Below are 6,824 nucleotides of genomic sequence, written 5' to 3'. Positions count from 1 at the left end.
AAATACCCATGGTATCATTTAATTTGTCTAATATTAAGTAAAAGCCCCTGTCGAACTTAACCAAAGATTCAGTTTAAACATAGTTTTATTACAGCACATACATGTTTCATAGTTAATTGAACCCCTATTTTCAGTTGTTTTACATTTATAATGTGCAAATTCTTAAGGGAGTAACCAAGAGTTTTAAGCCGGGTTTAGATTTATGTAATTAGATAAGTACTAATTTAACGTAAAAAATATCCCTAAATATAAGGTTGTCAGAAAGTGACTCAGAAGATTTCCTTTGAAGTAGTAAGCAAGAACTATACTAGATAAAAGTTTGCTAGACTGTCCCTTTAAGGCAATGTATCAATTCCAACTGAAAATATATCTTAATATATAATATCTCTTGACTTATATGACCTGTTTGACCTGTTTTTATATATATATATATATATATATATATATATATATATATATATATATATATATATAATTTCAATAAATATTGAATCGCAAAAAGTACTTGCTCCGCCGGGACTCGAACCCGGATCTCTCACTTACCGGGTGAATGTGCTACCATTACACCACAGAGCCCTCACTTTTTACGATTCAATTATTTTGTATTTGGCCGTTTCTTTCACTTTTTTAAATAACGATCGGAAGACCAAATACCTGTCAAATGACTACTGTTTTACATTCATTTACATCCTAATATATAGAAGTCATTTGACAGGTATTTGGTCTTCCGATCATATGTGTTTAAACACATATGTGAAAGAAACGGCAAATACAAAATAATTGAATCGTAAAAAGTGAGGGCTTTGTAGTGTAATGGTAGCACATTCACCCGGCAAGTGAGAGATCCGGGTTCGAGTCCCGGCGGAGCAAGTACTTTTTGCGATTCAATATTTATTGAAATTAAATTAGGCTATTGCCACGTATATATATATATATTTATTTATATTTATATCGTATAAAGAATATATATATATATATATATATATATATATATATATATATATATATATATATATATATATATATATATATATATATATATATATAGCATGCAATTGTTATGTTACTACCCATAAGACCCATGTAAAGTGTTCACCAAATCACGAATAAACCAAATTTCAAGGATTGACATGCTCCGTTATCAAACTCGGGACACTTTTCTAGGAAATAGAAGTGAAAATTTTCGTCACTGCTACAACTATGTCCATTTCCCCAAAAATGTGGTTTTGGTGAGGGGACGGTTTACAGTGTTTAAAAGTTAAGACCCATTAAGTGACGGCCTTCATAAAAGTACCCTCACTGGATGAGAAAGCAACATACCCCGTAACCTAAAAAATTAATCTTTTGGCTTCGCATTATAAGGGATCAGTTTCTTGGGCCCTTTTTTATTTATGGAAATGATAATGACGAGGTATACCAGAAAACGTTACACAATGAGGTTTATCCAGCTATCCTAGTAGCCGCCAACAACTTTAATGAAGTTTGGTTCCAGCAGGATGAAACACTTCCACAATATGGCCTGCATGTCCAAGGGAATTTAACCAATACTTTTCCAATTCGCTGGATAAGATAAGAGGAATAATCAATTGGCCACCATGATCGTAATATTTATCTCCCATTTATTACTTTGTGTTCCCATAAAAAAACAACCTCTATAAAACTATTTAAATTTTAAAACTGCCCCCGCAAAAGCAGTAGTTTTTGGGGAAATAGTTCGTTTTTTTTCCTATAGGGGTGTCCTGAGTCTTCAATTTGCCCATCTGTATTCATTGAAGGTTGATCAGGGTTCATCCCTGATTTTAACTTTATAAATTTTAAAGAGCTGCACATTTTTACTGGGTTGAGATAGTTGGGTCTTCACATTTAAAAGTTTTGAGCTACCCCTCCCCAAATCTTGTTTTGGGAAAATGTTCAAAGTTTTAACACTAAAGAAAAAGTGCAATTCTGTTTCCTTGAAAGTTATTCCAAATTCCGTCACTCCGTTCCCATCAACAAACTAAACAGAGTTTATCCAGACTTTTAACTTATACTGCATAACGTGTCACACAGACGTTCAACAAAAATTAAATGACTGATGAGTTCAACAGTGGAACACATTTCCATTCTAATTGTTTTGTGAAGGTTAACGAACTGGAACGCAGCGAAGCCAGCATGGTTGGGATCAATTTTAATTTAGTTAAAATGAGGAGACATATCCCTCTCATAAATAAGACCTAATAATTTTTTATTGGTAGAGATAGGCTCTTCAGAGATATTCTTAACTCCGTATATCCAGATTTACTCGTGGTATTTTGGAATTTACATTGGAAGACACGAAATAGTCTTAAAGTGGAATATTAAACACAATTATTGACAGGTAAAAGTAGTACAACGTTGATGCTATATAAATAATAACACGTAGAGCCAAACAAAATGTGAATTAATTTCATTTAATTTTGTATATTTGGGAAAATAGTATAGCAATTGCTAATATTAATACATGTACATGTAATACTCGAAGTAGCGACGCATTGAATACAACATCAGCATAAAGTATAATTTTATACATAGTCACGTACAAACGGTCTTTTAAAAACATGCCTACAGTCGGAATAGAGTAAAGAAGACTTAATGTTCAGTTATTGGAACTTATTTATCTGGGCCCAAACACAGACAACATCCAAGGCTTGTTATTTATGGATTACAGTAATAAACTCACTGCTGAAAACGTGCTCCAAAAATAATGTCCGATGTAACTTTTAGGATATATGTACACAAAAAACCCGTTTTTCATTTTTGGCATTCTACCTATTGCAATATGTTTAATAGTTTACATCTCTAGTTTAAATCTAAAACAATATACATACGTTCATTCATTAAAAGTATATATTCGTAATACTTACTTATAATTGCTAAATGTAATGAACAAATCATAATGATACAAATTTAATTTGATATAGTAAAAAAATCAGGTTTTTGCTTGAACAGTTTATTTCTGCTAATACCAAAATCCAACACACATTTTTCAACATTGTTTTAATACAAAAGCTATGATGAAGCCAAATATCCTTAGTCTAAAAACGTTAAGTTGCAAAAGTGTGAAACGTCCATAAATAAAATTGTGCTTGTCAAAGCTTGAGTGAGAAGTGGAGATATTACTTTTAGTATACATAGATCATTAAGCGATGAGAGTCAAGTTTTACCATTGTCAATTCAATTAAAGTGGAACCTTGATATATGAATGCCATATACTATTATGTATTATATAATAAATTATTTATTGTATGATAGCAGTTTTTTAACAATAACCTATCCTATAAACCATTCAAGCAATTCAAGCATGATTTTATGCTGGTTTACTCGGTAATATATTGTTCAGTGTGTCGCTATATTACTTATAAACAATACCGTAAAAACTTATAATGGGATATCGGATACTTTCGTTGTATGTATGCTTCAAAAAGCATAACACTATGACTTGAGGTTGAAGTCTACCATCATTTCATATCCAAAAAGAAAATGATTATGTCGATACTTCCTTATTACATACAGAAAAAATTGTATTACGTAAATACTTAATCTATAAAATAAAAAAAATATAAGTTAACAATAATTACTCTGTATTACTTATAGACTATAGTTTTTTCGACAACAGATAAAAACTACTTCTCTGACTTTTTCTGTACTATACTACAATAAGATGTAAGTTGAAATAACGTATGATATCAGTTTTATTTTGTAATAGTTTGTTATGACGTCTTATGCAAAATTTTAAATATAATACATTTTACGTATATTTGGGATTAGGATCTAGCTACTTTAACAGTGCAACATTTACCATTATGTTAAAGTCAATACTGTATTGTCCATATAAATATAAACTGATATAACGGATACTTAAGTTCCTGATAGATTAAAAACTTAAGTCTTAAAAGTAATCAATCGAATATCTCTAGTACAACGTCGAATTATTCTGCTCAGTATGTTCAAGAATTACTCATAGCCACTATTGTTACCCATTAGACTTATTAGAAAATATATTCTAATGCAGAGCCAATATACCATTGAGTTCTACGGATCATAATTATAACAATGTTTGTTGAATATAAATGCATTATAAAAATACTATCTGTTCATGATATCGTGGGGAAAACGAATAGAATAAAACAAAAATTTTCATCTGCTCTAGAGATACAATTCGCTAACACTAGGCCAAATTATAAGAGACAAAATAAATACAGGAATTCTTCACACAAGACTAAAAATATTATGGTAGTTAATTTATGCGTCCATAAGGCGCGAGGCTATACGTTAGCTTCAAGAGATGAGGACGTGATAACGTGTTTTGGAACGGCGCACGTTCACTGTCCGGAAAGTAGAGTTCCAATGTTCTGTTACAAGAGTATTTATAGTTTGTGTGCCAGAGTGGCTCGACATATTCGCCATCCTCACACACCATATAGTCACCATATTTGGAGAGTATGGAGAACCATAAGTGGCATTGATTAAGAATATAAATGAGCTTGTTGAGAATGATGCCAATATGCTAGCGTTTTCTGAAGTCATCTGCTTAAAGGAAGAGAACGAAGCGCATATTACGTAATTACAAAATATTTCGACAAGTAACTGAATCAGAACTGTACATTGTAGTCATTAAATTTGTGCATTTCTTTTAGAGAGTTTCACTCATTTTAATTACTATTAGTAAATTGGGTTTGTTTGAAAGTTCCCTATGCCATCTGTGTTTGTCATATATTATCTGGAAAACCGTTTGACGTACAGAGAGACGATCCAGAAGATCTGCAGGTCTTTTAATTGTAAGGCACGGCCTTACATTGATACTAGTATATTTCACTTTACGCCTTATACCATAATAGGATTAAAAGCATGAAAATAATTGCTCAATGGTTCAATATACGTATGTAAATTTTATTTCACAAATTCAATTTGTAAAGAAGGTCACATTTACCAACGGGTAAGAATAACTATATATAAATTTTTAAAATATTATTTATAAAACAAGAAGAGACCTCTTCAGAATGCAGATCCAATTTAAAATAATAAAAATAATTGCAAAAATTGCTTTAACATTATAGGAGTTTATCATTTGCAACCAAATCCTGAACCTGTTTTAAATGTAAGGAATTTAACAAATATGAATTTATAATGTAGGTAAGCAAACGGCGTAAATATATAATTAACCTCTATTGTTCTTTCAGAATGTTTATTTATTTGCTGAATCAAATATTCTATTCTATTCACAAGTAATACAAATATGTGTATTTTTAGATGGTAATGAGATAAGACAATAATTATACCAAGTCCTGGATATAATGGATACAGAACCACAAAGATTCTAAGCCCTTCTTTAGTGGTAACTTTAATTTTAATTTTGAACGGACGAAGAATTTAACGGGTTAACGGTTTAGTGACAGTGACGGGTAGACGTGAAGACGCCAAAGTTCACACATCCAAGTAAGTTTAACTCTAACAGGTTGGAACATGTTTGCTCCTGAGGGGCTTCTTAGAAGTTATCTAAACGGATCACAGAGTATTTAACTGTATCAGTTGCGAGCAAAATGTTCGTAACGAATTCTTTTCATAATTAATAAAATTTTAAATGTTTTTATGCCACCACAATCATTATTACATTTATTATAATAAAGGTAATATCTCCAAAGAATTATTTTTCCTTTACTATTTATGACACCTCTAAAAACACTTTTTCATAATCATAATTAGATCGATTGATTTATTATATTATGTTTTAATATTTCTTACAGAGATTGTAACATATGTAAGTAAACACAATGAGACCTTTTAGTACAAGAACTAGGAAGGTTTTTTCACAATATCTTTGAGTAGTTGAGTTCTTTCCTGACCTTTTGTTTGTTACATATTAATTCTAAACTTTACAATGAAAAATAAATTAAAAAATTAAATGACTAGAACAGAACTTATTGAGAAACTTATAAACTTATAAACCAACAACCATAATGAAATGTTATACACCATGCACACATTTATTAGCTGTATGGTTATAATTTAATAATTCACCTGTTACTCGTATACTTCCGATTTTTTGCCCAGGTTTATGACTTATGAACTTATTATTCATTATTGCGTTATAATCAGTATAACTCTAACGTTAGGTATGGATTCTCTTCATTCGCACTATATTAGTTATTTACAACTCTAAACTTAACATTATGATATTATGATCAGATCAGAACAGAAAATGACTAGAACAGAACTTATTGAAAAAACTTTTAAACTTAAACCAATAACCCATAATGAAATGTTATACACCATGCACACATTTATTAGCTGTGTATGGTTAAAATTTAATAACTCACCTGTTACTCGTATACGAGTACTTCCGATTTTTTGCCCAGGTTTATGACTTATGAACTTAACATTATGATATTATGATCAGATCTTTTCTAAGCAATTTATGCATGCGTAAGAAACTCATGGTTTATCAAGTATTCAGTTATGACATCAAAGCTTGCTGTAAGTAATTGTGTAGTAATATGTTTATATAAAGAGTTTACGTTCAATTTACTATGCATTTTTATGATTTCATTACAGTAAATTTAAAATAACTGTTAGAAAAATATAAATTTTTTATTTATTAAATATTATTGTATTCCATTTAAGACTTATAAAATCATATTTGTTCTAGGAAAAATCTTATCACAGTCTTATTATAATATTGGCAAGCTTGTATTAAGAATAAACTACGTTGCATACAAAAAAAAATTGCTAATTAACGAAATACTTACGTATAATATAATTTCATTATTACAACGCAAGTATAAAAAGATAATATAGTACAAATGCAT

General features: G+C 30.1%; 1 non-coding gene across 1 annotated transcript; it reads right to left on the bottom strand.

Annotated features, from left to right (window-relative positions):
* Window positions 1-505: 505 nt before the first annotated feature.
* On the bottom strand, window positions 506-576 carry Trnat-ggu. The gene has a single exon. It is a non-coding gene; the product is annotated as a tRNA-Thr (tRNA).
* Window positions 577-6,824: the final 6,248 nt, after the last annotated feature.

Source organism: Homalodisca vitripennis, chromosome 6 (assembly GCF_021130785.1).
Source record: "Homalodisca vitripennis isolate AUS2020 chromosome 6, UT_GWSS_2.1, whole genome shotgun sequence".
NCBI classification, from domain to species: domain Eukaryota; kingdom Metazoa; phylum Arthropoda; class Insecta; order Hemiptera; family Cicadellidae; genus Homalodisca; species Homalodisca vitripennis.
This window is presented reverse-complemented; position numbering and strand designations above follow the sequence as displayed.